This window comes from Pinus tabuliformis, chromosome 9 (genome assembly GCF_031772625.1).
Source record: "Pinus tabuliformis cultivar Carrire ecotype Pingquan chromosome 9, CPIR1, whole genome shotgun sequence".
Classification (NCBI taxonomy): domain Eukaryota; kingdom Viridiplantae; phylum Streptophyta; class Pinopsida; order Pinales; family Pinaceae; genus Pinus; species Pinus tabuliformis.
This window is the reverse complement of record NC_142307.1, coordinates 683,268,444-683,286,565: the sequence shown is the minus strand read 5'-3', so window position 1 is coordinate 683,286,565 and position 18,122 is coordinate 683,268,444.

Below are 18,122 nucleotides of genomic sequence, written 5' to 3'. Positions count from 1 at the left end.
AGCTTGAAACATCATTTGCAAGATGCAGGTGTTCATAAGCACGCACTTGAACCAGAGATTTGTGGAAACTTTGAAACCATGGAAGAGGTTGATGGTGTTCCAAAGGGAGCTACTTCTTCATTCAATTCACCTTCTCATGAAGGCAATAAAGGTGAAAGAGAAAGTTATAAATCTGGTTCTAATCACATTTCTTTTGATTATGTTTAGCATGGTAAATTTCCATATAATTATGGGAAAAGAATTGCATGTTCCTTTTGTGGTTTGGATAAGCATAATGTTTCTAGATGTTGGAAGATAATGGCGACATACAGGAAACTTTTGAAGGAAAGGAAGCAAGAAGCCAAAGGTCCATTGGACAAGGAAAATCATGTTATCAAGAGGATGCACATGTGTTGCATTTACTACCATAAGCAAGGACATGTTGCTGCAAAATGTTGGACTCTGAATCCAATGATGCTTCCACGAAACTTGAAGAAGGTGGAAAGAGAAAATATCAGGAATGGAAAGAAATATTCCATGAATGACGTGTTTCAGGATGATTCACATGTTGACGCTAATGTGCAGACAAAGGTAAGACCTTTGAAATGGATTGGTAAGAAATGGTTAGAATTCTTATCCAATTAAAGATTGCATGTCTTTTGATTTGATGCATCTATTTTCTTTTCTTTGTTAATGGAATGAAAGTTGCAGGATTTTACCAAGAAGGTGAATGGAAAAAATTGAGTAGGAGACTCACTTTATTGCTGCAACATTATATTCATTTCAACTTCGAAAGTACAGTGTGCTTAAGCAAAAGTTGAAGGATGAAATGCAAGCGTAAGATTGGTATGCATGAACACAAGGATGCTGATGATTTCCTTGTATGGAACATGTATGTGTAATTAACTTGAAGGGTTGATTGCTTTGGCATGCATGTAATGTTAATATTGACTTGATAAAAGTTGATTTGATCTCCAAGATGGAGATGATGATGAAATGTTTCATCTTTTGAAAAGAATGCTTGGGATCTTTTCTACATGCTTGATTGAAGGGTCATAGTTTAAAGGCATGTTTTGTCGGCTTGTTATCTAGTCCATCATTTGTATGCAAATGTAAATACATGGAGGTGTTCACAAGATGTGAAATTAGTTTCTTTTGTTGAAGCAGGAGTTTAGGCCATCTAGTTGTTGTCTATATTTCTGTTGTTGTTGATAGCTTGTCAAACAGGTACAAATGAAAATTTTGTGAAGCAGATGTAACTTCACATTTGTTTGAGCCACCTTGGATCAATGATCAAGGCAGAGAAGTTCAAACTACCTTCTGTGATCTTCTTAGTAGGAGTTCTGCAGGAAGTCAAGGAGGAAAACAGTTCTTCCCAGGAGGACCAGCACATCCAGGAAGGAAAGTGGTCAAAGGCTTTGGTTCAGAGGCACTCGCCATGTAGGAAAGTGTATGAACGCTGAAAGAAGAGGGTGTTGTATTCTCATTTACTGTTCAGATCAGTATATCAGACTTTTGGAGACCAAAATCTTTTTAGTGGGCAGGCATGTTCCAAAATGGATCTTGAATAGATTTCTAAGTCTAAGAATTTCCCTCACAGAGGAAAAATTAAAGTCAAAGGATGCTCCTAGAAATAGTCTCATTGTAGAGATCTCTTCAATCTGAATCTAACGCAATTTGAATGGGTGAAAATGGACTTTGGATGAAGAAGTTATTCCAAAAATAAGATTTCCCATTGTCCTTTAAAAAGGAGGCATTTTCTTATTAAATGCGACTTCGGAGAAATGAAGGCTTTCTATAGAAATATCGCATCGCAATGTTAAAGGGTAAAGTAGCAGTCCTTAAGGAACCCCCGATCAGTGATCTCCAACTTATCGCATCGGAGGTAGGCCTTCACCCGATATCGCGACCCCAGGCATAGCGACATTGCAATTGCGATTAAAGTGATGAGCGATTGCGATTGTGATCAGCGGATCAACGGATCAGCGATCAACACACCCAAAAGGGCAGGACCCGTAGCACTATGATATGCCGATATGTGATCAGTGATGGCACTGATATGGGTTAGTGCCGACTTGCAATTGCAATGATTGGATCGGCGGATTACCATCAGCGATATGAGATCGTGTCGCAATGTTCCATGGTATATGGAAAGAACCCCCGGGCCACTGCTATTGCGATACGCGATAAAGGGGCAGACCCAATGGGATTATAAACCTGATTTCATAAGTTTTGAAATCCAGGAATTCAGGATTTTCAATGTATTCCCATGTATTGAGGTTTTTGACCTCCCGCCTATGCGGTTGCGATATGCCGATAAAAGGTGGACCCGATAGGGTTTATAATGGCGATTCAATAATATTTGAAGTCCAGATTTCGTGCCCAATAGTGTATTTCCACGCATATTCTCTGTGTATTAGAAATTTGACCATTTTAGGGATTCTTGCGTAGGAAGGCCAAACGACTGGGTTCTCTGTGCCTGCCGGTCCATTTCCATTGGGAACAACCATCACACCTATGCGTTATGAAGCACAGAGAGCCACAGAGGCGAAAGGGAATGATTCCCCATGATTGGGGATAGAGGAATGGATGGAAGTTGTAGAGTCGAGGGTTCCTCAAAGGCCATAGAGCTAAGTGAAGAAGACTAATTCTTGTTTCGGAGAGAACAACTACTGAAAGTGGTTGCTGAAGGTCACTGGAAGGTTGCTGAGAGTTACTTGGAGGTCAAGAGAACTACAAAGGCATGCAGAGGCTGAGAGAAGCTTAGAGACAGACACATCCAAGAGCCAAAGCCAAAGCTAGAGCCATGAGCTAGAGCCAGAGCCAGAGCCGAGAGCCAGAGCCGAGAGCCAGAGCCAAGAGCCAGAGCTAGAGCCGAGAGCCAAAGCGAGAGCCAGAGCGAGAGCTAGAGCCAGAAAGCCTGAGAGCTTCAGAGCCAAGGATAAGATGGTGTTCTAAGCCCATTGTTTCTATGTAATCCAATGGAGTTGAGTGTGGAGCTTGTAAAAGAACTTATGCCATAATCCCAAAGAGCCTAGTCGAGTTGACTAGAGCCCACGGAGACGTAGCCCAAGAGGTTTGGGTAAAATCCTAATTAAACTTGTTGTCTTATGTGTTATTTATGCGCTGCATTATTTACTGTTATGTGTGTTTTACATTAGCATAAGCAAATATACATAAGCACTTGAACATTCTAAAAACAAACACAAGCATACACCTATTTTCAAGCACTTTTCAATTCTGCAATTGGTTAATCATAAGGTCTTGGAAATATTTAAGCTTTGGAAGTGGGAGAGGTTCTTGTAAGCTAACAAGAAGCCTATAGTTCCCCATTTTTAGATAATACATGTTGTTCCATTTTCTGAATCTATCATTCATTGTTTGCATGGATAATCATTCACTTATGCTTACACTCAGTATGACCATGCATTCACACTCACATTCACATTTAGTTTCTTGTCGGCAAATCTGGGCAGCCTTGGCCTGGACTCTACCTTCATTGAGAGAACATTTCACAATCTGGGGAAGGAAGGCTTTGTCTTCCTCTCTAGAAATGCACATTTCTGCCTAGGCACTATCCTCCATGACTGTTTTGCGCATTTATGAGGGAGAGTGACTACTGACCAAAAAAATTGTGCAATGCAGTCACTGAGCCTACAACCATTTCCAGTTGAGATTGCACTTTTTGCAATTAAAATAGTCAGTAGCCAAACTGAACTATGCATTGCATAGTTCCAGTAGTGAGTCAGTCTCCCAGCAGCCCAGACTGTGCCTTGCACGGTCTTGTTAGTTAGTCTCCTGATCTCATGGTTGAAATTGTGCAACCTCCATGATCAGTCACACAGGTATGTTGCAAGTCAGTTCTTAAGTTTATTCTGGTTTTCTACTGACAGATTGCTTGCCATGAGTGTTGTCATGTATCCAGGTATTGAAGGTGTTCATTTGCCTCTCAGCAATGCGGGTATAATGGTTTCCAAGAGAGCAGAGTCGAAGACACCATTCTGAGCACACCTAGAGATGCAGTCGATCAAATGTCTATGAGCTTGCCTACTCACTAAGATATCAAGTTGTTCAAAGACAAGGACATCAATATATGACAACAACAACATCATAATGAGTTGTATCATGAGCAATAGCTGACGACAGCATACCGAATGCAATGAATGAAAGAGGAAGGTTGTTGACAACACAGAGGCGGAACAAAGTTGCAAGCTCAAGTATATCCACTGGTGATGAAAGCAACTTTGGAGACTCAAGCTATGAGGTGATGACATGACATGAGATCACATGAAGATAGAGAATGGAAAAAAGAAGGAGTTTCATGTGCTAAAGAAACAACTTAAGGAAGACCATGAAGATGCACAGACAGATGAATGAGTTGCAGTAGGAACAAGAACAACAGTGGGCACAACATGCGCTCATGGATGAAACTGCTCCCATTCAAGTTACAGACCTATCCTAACAGCTGGCATGGAGCAGAAATGGTGAGTAGTGTTGTTGATTGCATGCAAGGGATTCAGCAGCATACATGTATGTCATTGTGCATGCATGTGATCCAACTCGTTCAACACACTCACCAAGGTGAAGACAAGAAGCAAGTCCAACTGGACCTAAATGTGTATTCCGGCAAGTTGATGCACATGACCACCAACATAGACTTGAAGAATAGCACGGACACTATGCATCAGTGTGTTGTTGATTTAGCCACACCCAAGAAGACCATGCACATGTTAGCGGACGAGTTGGATGAAGGAGCTGAACCAATGCACCGACTGCAACGGAGGCAAGAGTTCACTTCAACAAGATGTCACCATGGGGTGCATGCACACCATCACAGACAACCAATCTTGGCATCAGCTCAACACATTCACCATCACAAGAATGTCAAAGAATTGGTCTCACCACAATGGAATGAGTGTCAGTGATGTCTTGCATGGCTCGCTCAAGCCATGTTGTCTCACATGAGTACATGTGAATTGTAATGTAATGTCTTGTCAAGTGTAAGTTGTGTCTATAGCTGGATGTAACAGACATAGAGTAAATGAAAAGCCATGAGGGTAGTTGAACTGTCACAAAGGGGAATGTCAAGGGTCACCCCACCCTTTGCTATAAATAGTCCCTCATAACTCATTGTATAGGCTTTTGGTCAACCAAGCTTTCGGTAAGACAATCTTAGAGAGAGCTTGGATAGTATTGTAACACGCCTTGGCTTCTCCATTGCATGAAGCTAGTACAACTCTTTGGAGGAGCAAGCGGATGTGGCTGTAATGTTCCATGTTGGAACTAGCGGGTGTACATGGATTTATTGAACGACTAGAACTTACACTTCTTAATAAAAAACAACCATCACGTTTTCATGAATATGTTGTTATTGTAGTTGGACTATTTTGGTTGTTGTAGCAATGTATGTTGTTTAACTTACATAGTTGTGTATGAACTATTTTGTATGAAATTGTATGAATCTTGTTGCAGATGTACTATTGGTTTAACCCTCACTTTGGATTTCCAGTTGACTTGATTTCCAGTTGACTTGATTTCCAGCTTGTGATGTATCTTCACTTGTGTGTTCCCTTCCCATCTGAGTACTATTATAGGTTGCCAAGGGGCTCACTCATCTCAACCCCCATGTGTTAGAACCTCTCATGCACCTTCCTTGACTCACTGCAGTTGTCACACCCTTGCTGCCAACAGTGTTATCTTACTTTCCTCTGTGCGAAATTGCGGTCAAGGCATTACTATATGACCCATTGCTGGGACTCCTACACCAAACAGTTTGAGGTCTAATTGGGACTTCTTACTAGGGAGATCCCTTGACATGTTGGTAGGTTCAACACCATCAACATTTCTGGCGCTAGAAGAAGGACCAGATGACAAGTTGTGTCCTCTCATCCAGTTTTGAACCTTTGCATACCTTTCATGGATTCTTGCACTCTTCTCTATCCGCGTTGTTTTTCAAATCATGAAGACGTTACCATCATGGGGGAGTTTTTAGATCTCTTGCCCAGTTACACGTATGATGGTGAAGGTGAAGTGGCCTGGCCTGAGTACTTACATGAATTTCTTTCCATGCTTCATGAGGAAGATGGGTATTCTGATGAACGGGCCAGTTTGCTGCTTACACACACACTTTGTGAATCTCCTTGATGATGGCTGCTTAGCCTACCGACTGACAGCGTGGACTCACTTGAGCACTTATGTGATCACATTGAAGATACTTTCTATCATTTTGATACATACCATCTTGACCAAAAACTACTACAACAACAAAAGGCTCTGCATGAATCGATCATGGATTTTTGGCAGTGCTTCCATGACTTGCAGTTTCAAGCTCCGAGGAGCTAGATTAAATTTTCCTATCTTTGGGACCAGTTCGAGTATTTCCTTAAGAAAACTGCTCATCCCAAGAAGAATCTTGAGAACATGCCTCGTGTCGAGTAGTAAAAAGGGTTTTTTTCACCTCTATTTACCCTACATTAATTATCAATCCAGGTACGATTTGTTATCTCAAAGAGTGTACTTAGTCTGAGGCGGTCACTTGTCAAGAGTAATGTTAGTAGTATAATGCTTTTGCAAAAGTAAATAAATGCTAGAAACAACTCTAAATGTAATGGCAAGAAAGTGAAATGCTTTGTAACTAAATCATTCATTTAAGAAACTAAAACACTTCATTAGTCAAGGGTGTAGTAATGATAAATCTTCCCTTTGTAAACTGATGCAATTGAAAAGCAATCAAAGAGAAGATCTTGAATCTAGGAACTGGACAACAATAGTCAATGTTCACTACAGTTTTAGATTGTTTTGTTCACACCAAAGTGATTACTTGAAATGACAATTCAATTAACAAGAAAGGGAACAACAACTAATCTATTTAAAAAGATTGAACAACAAAGCTTTAACCTATAGAAATGAATTAAGCAGTAATTGTAATCTAAAGGAATTAAGAAACAATCTTTAACTTAGAAATGATTTGAACAGCAAATCGAAAATGGAACAAAAAACTAAAGTAAGCTTACGAAATATTGAACAACAACTTGAATCAAATGTAAACACACAACAAATTGAATCGAATGTTAACACACAGCACATCTATACTGATGGGAGCAATAATCTAGGTTTCGTGATAACAAATATTAATCACATTTATGAAGAAATAGAAATTGCGGTTACCATGGAACGACAATCCAAATGAAAAACAATCACACTTAGAGGTAGATCGTAGCTAAATAGACAATAATACTCATCTGTAAATGCACAACACTGTTACTCTGTAAACAAATAGTAATGTTACTCTGTAAAGGAACAACAATGTTACACAGTAATGCCAATCTGTAAGGGAACAACAATGCGATACAATTTTAGAATGAACAACATAACATTCAAGTTGCAGAAGATAACTTTACTATTCAAATATGAATTAAATATAACAGAGCTAGTACACGAAATAATAAGGAACAACAAATTACTAAATGAAGTAAATAAAATAAATCAAACCACACACGACTTGGAATTGGAAAATAATGGTACGGAAAGCAAGTGATCCAGAATCAAAGATGGAACAACAACAAAGTTTATATATTAATCATGAAAACAGAGTTACAGTAATCACTCTTTAAAGGGAGTCGATGATCAAAGTTTAGTTTACAACAGTAAAGTCTGTAAAACAACAACAATCCACCCCTTGGGCTAGCAACGTTGTCCCTTTTTATACAAGCCAGGCGGAAATATCAAAGATACAGATATTCTTTAAGGTAGCGATCCCTAAGCATCAAAGGATACTGATGGATTCGCCATACCATTATCCTTTAGTTATCTCTTCATCCTCTTGCGCTGATTTCACATTTCTTTTTCCTTTTCCTGGCTTATGCGCTTCGATCTGGATTGCCTCTTCTGGATGCAGTTCCTTATCAAAGGGACAATAGTTGATTTCGCCTTGTTTTTTCCTTTGAAATGGCGATCTTCCATTTTATTTATTTTCTACATAGAAAAAGGTAATAATTAGTCATTTTAGGTTACTTACAAATCTCTTAAACTTTATCATAATCCTTCATCATATGTCCATCTCATAATGTGAAGAAGCTATGAATTAAAGGAAAAGATAACGAAATAAGTGGTAATTGCATACCTTCTCTAATGCTCAACACACCCCCCTGATTTCCCTTTTTCATGCCCCATGAAAACATTGTAATTGACATGGAAGGAAGTTAGGGAATAGGCTGGAGAAGGGTTCTCAGTCGGTGGTCTACAACCATGATTCCTAGCTAAGAATTCAAAAATATTCCCTGTCTAACCTTCAGGAAATTCATATAAGGCTTTATATCATGGTGTAGGATACCAAATGACTGGACTTCGAAACCTACAGCCTAAGCAAGACGAGCCTTCTCTCAAAATGAGGTCACGATAGATACCTAAGTGGTCAGCAGCTAGCTTAAAATTCTCATAATTGAATGGTTCTGTGTTTTGGATATTCCGATTAGAAGTTTGGTATCAGAATTTGGTTGCTGCTATGGCAAGGCCTTTGATGGTAAATGAGTATTCTACCCCTTGTCAGATGACTACTGTGTGAATAGGTCCTAGTGTCTGGATCACACCCTGAGTTCTCATTAGGCTCCTATGTTTATTCCATAATTGTAATGGGTCTCTAAGTTCACCCCTCACCCATAGATATAATCCATTCTCCTATATTTGAAAGACATTGTAGGCTTTAAGTCACTTTATCTGATTAACACCGAAAGAAATAAATGCCTGAAGTTGGACATCGCCCACAAAAGGGCTAGGGTTCTGTTCTATTTATCCATATAACACAAGATTGTGAAAATAAAATTCACATAATAATCGTTGAACTTTCACCCTGTAATGCTTACAACAGTTTATGAAATCATCAATGGTTTTTATCTCTATAGGTACTCCTGCCTTGACAACTTTAATTTTCAATTGTAAATATCTTTCCATCAAAAACAAAGCATAGTTTCTGGCAGGTGCCCTACACGCTAGAACATCAATATACAGAGAACATAAGGTATCCATTTGATTTATGATTGTGTCTAGTCTATGGGTTACCTTTTTGACTCTTTCCTCTGCCTTTCGCCATCCTTCAAAGGCTTGGCTTTCTGATGCATTAATGTTCTTCAACTGCTGTTGTAACTTCTGGTATTTTTCTTGAGGAATAGTTCCCTATGTGAGTTTATCTATTGTTTGTTGGGCTTGTGCCAAATGTTTTTGCAAAGTTACTTTCCTCGGGTCATTATCCAACATGACAATTTTGGGTTAGAGATCTACTTGGATCTCCTTATTGCGACATCTCGTCTTTATGGTCTGCATTTCCTTCTCACTAGAGGACAGTGCCTCTATCTGGATTTCGTTATCACAGGCCAATGTGTTGTCCATTTGTACTTCTGCATATGCAACAGCCAAATGCTATTCCTTACGATTCTAAATAACAGGTTGGACTTGAGTTCTCTTGGTCTTTTTCTTATGGGGTTTTGCCTAGGTGGTTGCACGCTTTTCCATAGAGGTTCCTTTTGAGTTCTTCCCCATTTTCAAGACTCTTATTTGTTGTCGGAGTTGCTTAATTATGTTAAGCAATCTCTGATGTTCCTTTCACAATATTTTACTTTCTTGTGTTTTCTTAGAAGGGATAACCGTTTGTTTTCTCGGGCCTGGGCTTTGTACTTCAGGAATTGTACCTTTTTCCTGGGCCAATTTCCATATTTCCTTCTTAGAACACCTCCTCAATGTTCTATTGATCAGTTTTTTCAGGGGTAGAGACCCTGGTTTGTTCTACTATCTCTTGGGCAGCTTCTTCTTTTACCTCTTCTTCACCGTGCAATTCTTCGGGTGTATTCTGACTAGGAACAGATTGTTCTTCTTCCTCCTCTTCGGCACTACTCTCATCATGAGCAGAGTGATCCTCTTCTTCTTCCTCCTCGTCACATGTTTCTTTGGATGCACTTTTATCATGAGGAGAGTGCTCCTGCGACCCTTCTTTGGTATGGGGGTTGAGTGGGCTATGAGGTTGGACATACTCACCCATGTTGGCCAAAATTTGGGCCAATTCATCTTCTTGCAGAGAGTTTTTCAATGGACTTTCACTGCATTACTCTGTTTCCTCCCCTTCTTCATGACCAGAATGTTCTGATTCCTCCTCCAGTTCTTCTTCATTGGTTTCCTCCAATTCTTCTTCATTCTCCCCACCTTCCAATTGTGGGGATTGTTCGTCTTCTGAATCCTTTATTTCCATAGGCTGGCTAATTTTTCCCTGGGAAGTTCCTAGCATTCCTCTGCTCCTTGCCAATCTAATAGATTGTCTTCGTTTTAGTGGTCTGCTCAATGTTCTAGCAATATGTTTTTGTTTTGGGGCTGGCAAGGCCAGTCCCCCATCATCAATCGAGAAAATCAATTCTTCCCAAATACTCTACTGTTGGGCAAGACTAACTGATTATTAGTCGAATTAACCATGGTGGCTTACTACTGACTCTACATGGCAAGATTTCCTCATGCTTCGGGCAACACCATGTAATAAAAAAATAAAAAATGCAAGCAAATTCACAGCACATTTTTGCCTTAACACGGTAAAAGTTTGAGATGGTGTGGTCTTACCACATCTTTTCTGCCATTGCAAGTGATGTAGCTTTGGATAATTCTCACCGATTCTGCCCATGGCTCTCCTAGGGTTGCCGGCAGGACTCCTTTCCCTTTTACAGTAAGGTTTTTCCCTTTGTCCTGGAAGATGGTTATAGCATCTCGAAGTCTCACCTTTTTCAAAGCCCACAAAAGTGCAGCGGCTAGCAGTCCTGAAACTTTAGCAATTATGTCATTTGTGACTGTTATCTATCTCCCTCTCACCATGGAATGATTTTCTTGCAAGTTCTGCAGAAACTTGATTGCGACCGTCTCGTTGGATTGTTGTAGATGGTTAAGGTAAGCTATCCATCCTGCCCTTGCTAAGATTTTTCATGCAGCATCAGAGACCATTAACACCTGTGGCTCACTACGAATTGATCTTCCTCCCATCTTATTCACACAACACACTGTAAAAATGCACAGACGACGATGGAATAGCAAGCTATTCAAATTTTTATCTCACTGTTAAGAAAACATAGAGAAGATGATGGAACAAAAAGCTGTTCAAATTTTTAACTTACTACTAATTTTTGCAGAGCAAAACACGAAAATGGTGTTGGAACAGCAAGCCATGCATATTGGGAATCGAAATACCATTAGACTTGCTATTCCCAAGTTTTGGTGAAGTCATTATACCTCTAAATAATGGGCTAACACGTATGCCAGTGAATTATGGAGATCACCCGCACCCCCCCTGTAATGTGATAGGCCGTCCTCGGCTGTCAAATGAAGGAGCCTCATGCTGAGCTACAATCGTACAGAGGAATAAAGGAACATTGTATAGATATATGACATGTTTACAAAAATGAGCGGATTACCAAAATCGAGGCGTATGATAGAACCGCTAATAAATATGGAAATGCTGTGATATGATGTGAGAAATGGAGGATAGGACAGCTGACGTGAATAAAAGTTCTAATGCGGTCATTATCGAATTTTACCATCATGGTTGATTTGTGAATGATTTTCATGTATCAAAGGTTCGAAAGAGTTATATACATAATCTCATTTGAAATCATTATAAAGATATAAGAAGAATGGTTTTATAATGACTATTGGTGTATAAGAAATATGACTTCAATAACATCAACAAAGCTCTATTACCCAAAGGTGTCCATAACCTTGACATAGTTGTTTATTTCACCCTTGGAACCATAATCCTTTGTGTATGCCTAGGAAAGTGCTGTGCAATGTCAGAATGGAGGCCATTGTGCTGGCTTGGTAACCAGATGAATCACAATGCCATTCACGAGGAAGGAGTGAAAGGTGAGCAGGCTAGCTCATGATGGGACCTCCTATTCCAAGGACTTTTGTATTTTTTCTGATGTGCCTCTTGGATCATGTCTCTGGTGTGGTGGCCATAGTGGGAATGCCACTTCACTTTCTTCCTTATGACCATGGTAGGATGGCTCTTGATGAGACCCCCTATCCTTCATCTGACAAATCATGTTAGTAATCATATAGATAAACATTTTTTCTTTTTTATAGCACTTTTCCTATTTATATATGGAGGGTGGCTCAACACTCCTTAAGAGTAGGGATGGTGGAAGAAGTCTAAACATCTCAATAGAGAAAAATATGCCCTTATTCTTATTCAATAATAATGATCAAAGAGAATTATGGGATTTAGAAAGAACCATCATGATAAAAAAAAAATCAATCATATTGGTATTAATGAAAATAATGACAGCAAGGTGATATAAATAGTTGTGTCCTTTCCTCTTTTCTCTTATCAATTCAAAGCAATTTCTTTAAAGATAATGATTTTCCTTTGATTTTTTGATTTTAGTATCTTCTAGTTTTTGTATTCTTGCATAAATGTATATTTGTGCCTTAAGTGACCATCACTCACAAAAAGTCTTCTAAATGGTAAAATGCACACAAAAAAGAAAGAAAAAAATGCACTCCGAAAGTGCTGTTCTCAAGATGGAACAGCTACTGTTTCTTTAGAGGGACAATAAAAGAATATTTTCACAAAAAAACTGTAAGCAAAAAGGAAAAAAGATGCTCGAAGTTGTTTTTCTTTGAGAGGACCAGCAGCTGTTCCTTAATCGGAACAACAAATAAAGAAAGCGCAAACAGAAGATACATAAATGTTGTTTCTTCGGAAAGGAACAACAAAAACGAAAAGTGGTTTTCCTTCGGAAAGGAATAGCAGAAAACTAAAGTGTTGTTCCTTCAGGAAGGAATAACAGAAAACGAAAGTTTTGTTCCTCCAGAAAGGAACAACAAAAATGCGGAAGTGTTGTTCCTTTGGAAAGGAACAACAAAATTGCGGAAGTGTTATTCCTTCATGTTGGGTTGTGTTATATTATTTCCACGTAGTTAACAGGGGGTTTGAGGGGCACCCATAACCCCACTTTATGGGGTCCGGGGTAGTGCCTCGGAAAATTTTTGTTTTGGACCCTATGTTAGGCTGGGCAGACCCACCTATGGTTTTGTGCATGATTTTTGCACATGTTTTTTGGACGCGATGGTTTTTGATCCATGGTATTGGACGCGATGGTTTTCGGTCCATGGTATTGGACACGATGGTTTTCGGTCCATGGTATTGGATGCTTCGGCATGTATAAATATGTAATATAACATTGAAAGGAACATAATGAAAAATCAAGCTGGTAGTCCCGATTTTGGGATCCAGAGGAAAATATCTGTGTATATGTGTTTTATGTGTTATGCTCTTGCATTTTTTATTTTATGTGTTTAGAATTCGTATGCAGGTAATTTATGTATGAGGTTAAAACCTACATTTGGTATCAGAGCAGTTTTGGCTTCAAGGGGACACCTTTGTTGCTGAGGGGTTTTGCTCGGGCCTGTGGGAGACCCTGTTCAATGGGAGATCTGCAAGATCGATTCTGGTGGTGAAAGAAGATGGCGAGCAGTGGAAATATAGAGATCAAGAAATTTAATGGTCAGAGTTTTGAGTTGTGGAAACTCAAGATGGAGGATTTGTTGGTGGAAAAAGACAAGTGGATCGCAAAAGATCCAGGTACTAAACCAACGGGAGTGTCTGATGAAGAATGGAAGAAGTTGGATCGGAAGGCAAAGAGCACAATACGATTGTGTGTATCAGATTCAGTATTGCTGAATGTATCAGGGGAAGCTATGACGAAGGCTTTGTGGGACAAGTTAGGGACTTTGTACCAATCTAAGTCTTTGGTGAATAATCTGTTCCTACGGAAAAAGCTATATAACCTGAGGATGAAAGATGGAGACTCGGTGACAGAGCATCTGAATGCATTTAATACTATGGTAATTCAGTTAGCATCTGTTGATATTAAAATTTCAGATGAAGATAAGTGCATCAGTTTGTTGTGTTCTCTACTAGATTTGTGGGATAGTTTGGTTATTGCAATAGGTAGCAATGCAACTGCCTTGCATTTTGATGAAATAGTCTCATCCTTGCTGATGGAGGAGATGAGACAGAAAAATATGGAGAGCCAAAATGGTGATGCCTTGTCTGTACAAGGGTGGATCCAGAACATAAAAAAAAATAAGTCATCGAGTGGGAGATCTAAATCTAAAGGTAGATCTAAATCTCCAGGAAAACCTGTAAAGGTGGTGTGCTGGAAATGTGGAAAGGAAGGGCACTACAAAAGAGACTGTAAATCTAAAGCTTCTGACAAAGGAAAGGGATCTTATGAGGCTCCTTCCGTAGAGGCAAAAACCACCTCAGATGAAGGTGGGGATGTGTACTTGGCTTCTTCAAGTACACATGTAGATCATGAGGCATGGTTGATTGACTCAGGTGCATCCTTTCACTTCACTCCCCATAGAGAGTGGTTCTGCGAGTATGAGAAATATGATGGTGGTGATGTCTTCCTAGGGGATGACAGGAAGGCTAGAATAGTTGGTCGCAGAAAAGTAAAGTTGAAGTTGCAAGGTGGAAGGGTTAGAATGCTTCCATGTGTTCTACGTATTCCTGCATTAGCCAGAAATATGATTTCTGTTAGGAAGCTGGATGATGCAGGTGTAAAAATAGTGTTCGAGAAGGATACCTGCAAAATGGTTTGGGGAGCACTGGTATTGATGTGGGGAGTTCGAATTGGAACTCTGTACAAGCTGCAAGGTAGCACTGTTATTGATGGGTGCAACAGTTCTGTGGTTCCTAAAAGTGGAGTAGAAAATCTAGTGGTCTCTGGAGAGAAGACCATGTTGTGGCATCAAAGGCTTGGACATATTAGAGAGAAGGGCCTTCGAATACTTCATGGTAAAGGTATGGTAGAAGGTATGAGTAATAGCTCTCTAGATTTTGATTTCTGTGAAAATTGTCTATATGGGAAGCAGAATCGGGTGAGTTTCCCCTCTGGTAGTAAGAGGGCGAAACATATATTAGAACTTGTGCACAGTGATGTGTTTGGACCTGTGAAGGTTCCATCACTAGGTAAGTCTATGTACTATGTATCATTTATAGATGACTTCTCAAGGAATACATGGATATATTTCCTTAAGAGGAAATCTGAAGTCTTTGACAGGTTCAAAGAATTTAAGGCTCTGGTGGAAACCAGACAAAGAAGAAGATAAAGGTGTTGAGGACAGATAACGGTGGAGAGTTTTGCAGTAAGGAATTTGAAGAATTCTTTAAGAAGTGTGGTATAGCACGGCAGAAGACTACTCCATACACACCTCAGCAAAATGGAGTTGCAAAAAGAATGAATAAGATGTTGATGGAAAGGGAAAGAAGCATGCTCAGTGGTTCTGGGTTAGGGCAGGAATTATGGGCAAAGGCGATGGATACTGCATGTTACCTGGTCAAGATGTCACCTTCATCAGCATTGGAGGATAAGACTCCACAAGAGGTATGGACTGGTAAGAAACCCTCTCTTTCACATCTGAGAGTATTTGGATGTGACGCGTATATACATGTTCCAAAGGAGAAATGAACCAAGTTGGATAGTAAATCTGAAAAGTGCATCTTTATTGGGTATAAGGATGGTTTAAAAGGTTATGAGCTTTGGAACCCAGTCACATGGAAGGTTGTGTACAACCAAGATGTGGTGTTCAGAGAGGTGAAATATGTTATTAAACATGGAGTCCAATGAAAGGAACCTAAGAAGAGAGAGTTTGAGCTAAAGGAGGAAGAATCAGACTCTAAAGCAGAGGAGGAATCAGAAGATGAAGAGCCACAAACTCCCACTGTGAGAAGATCAGTTCGAGAAAGAAGGCAACCAAAAAGGTATAGTCCATCTGCTTTTTGTTCAATTTTTTCTTTGTCTGTTACTGATGACGATCCCATTTCATGATGATGGTTGATGAAATGGAATATTTTCACAAAAATGAGGCTTGGGATCTGGTGGAGTTGCCGGCTGGAAGGAAACACGTTAATAGCAAATGGGTGTTCAAAAAGAAGACAAATGCAGAAGGAAAGGTGGAGAAATACAAAGCTCAGTTGGTAGCAAAATCTTATTCCCAGGTGTTGGGAATTGATTTTGGTGATATTTTTTCACCTGTTTCCAAGGTAGCCTCTATTAGATTACTTTTATCTGTTGCTGCTGCTTTTTATTTTTAGGTAGAACAGATGGATGTGAAGACAACATTTCTTCACGGGGATATGGAAGAGGAGGTCTACATGAAGCAACCTGAAGGCTTTGTGGTGAAGGGTAAGAAAGAACTGGTATGCAAGTTAAAGAAGTCTCTGTATGGGTTAAAACAGTCACCAAGGATGTGGTATCAGAATTTTGATACATTTATATGGGGACCTGGCTTCACCAGAAGCAAAGCAGATCATTGTGTGTATTTTAAATTAATTGGTGACCGTGTTATTTATTTATTCTTGTATGTGGATGATATGTTGCTAGTTGGAAATTACAAAGAAATTATCCAGGATTTGAAGACCCAATTGTCCTCCAAATTCGACATGAAAGATCTTGGTGCTGCAAACTATATTTTGGGCATGGAAATTAAATGATATCAGGAAAAGAGGAAGCTCTGGTTAAACTAGAGGAAGTATGTCGAGACAATACTATAGAGGTTTAATATGCAGGATAGTAAACTAGTGAAGGTTCCTATTCTTGTAGGTGTGAGGTTATCTACTAAACGGTGTCCCAAGACACAAGAAGAGGAAGAGGACATGTCCCATGTTCCATATGCAAGTGCAGTCGGTAGCCTCATGTATGCGATGGTCTGTACTAGACCAGACATTGCACATGTAATGGGAGTATTGAGTAGGTTTATGTCAAAACCAGGGAAGGAGCATTGGATAACAGTAAAGTGGGTTTTCAGGTATTTGCGTGGCACTAGTGATTATGGTTTGTGCTACCAAGGAAGAACAGGATTGGACAGAATGTTGGAAATTCGTGGCTTTGTTGATGCAGCCTGGGCTGGAGATCTGGATCAGAGAAGATCGATAAGTGGGTATGTGTTTAAACTATTTGGAGGTTGGGCGGACCCACCTATGGTTTTGTACATGATTTTCACACATGTTTTTTGGACGTGATGGTTTTCGGTCCATGGTATTTGATGCAATGTTTTTCGGTCCATGGTATTGGATGCTTTGGCATGTATAAATATGTATTATAACATTGAAAGGAACATAATGAAAAATAAAGTTGGTAGTCCCGATTTTGAGATCCAGGGGAAAATCTTTGTGTATATGTGTTTTATGTGTTATGCTCTTGCATTTTTTATTTTATGTGTTTTAGAATTCATATGCATGTAATTTCTGTACGGGGTTAAAACCTACACTTCAGAACGGAACATCAAAAATGCGGAAGTGTTGTTCATTCGGAAAGGAACAACAGAAAATGAAAGTGTTGTTCCTTCGGAAAGGAACAACAAATGTGCGGATGTGCTGTTCCTTTGGAAAGGAATAGCAAAAAGGCGGAAATGATGTTCCTTCAGAAATGCACAGAAAGACGTGAAAGTGTTTTTCCTTTGGAAAGGAACAACAAAAGATGGAAATGTTGTTCCTTTGGAAAGGAACAAAAAAATGCAAAAGTGTTGTTCCTTCTAAAAGGAACAGAAAACGGTGAAAATGTTGTTCCTTTCGGAAAGGAACAGAAAAATGGAAAAGTGTTGTTCCTTCGAAAAGGAACAGCAAAACGGCGGAAATGCTGTTCCTTCGGAAAGGAACATCAAAATGCAAAAGTGTTGCTCCTTTGAAAAGGAACAACAAATCGTGAAAATTCTGTTCCTTTGGAAAGGAACAACAAAATGGAAAAGTGTTGTTCCTTCGAAAAGGAATAGAAAAATGGTGGAAATGCTGTTCCTTCAGAAAGGAACATCAAAATGCAAAAGTGATGTTCCTTGGAAAAGGAGCAGCAAACCGGTGAAAATGCTATTCCTTCCGAAAGGAACAACAAAATGTAAAAAATTGCAGAAATGCAGAAATATGTACAGAAAGTAATTTACACAAACAGAATAGAAAAAGTTATGTACAAAATTTTGAAAGCAATCAAATTACTTAGTGAACCAAAGGTGAGGAAGAGTTTTCTTCCTCAGCTAGAATCTTCATGTCAGAGTCTTCCCGAAGTTGCTGGTAGAAGGATTCCTAAGTAAGCGGTTTGCAGTACAGTCAAACTCGG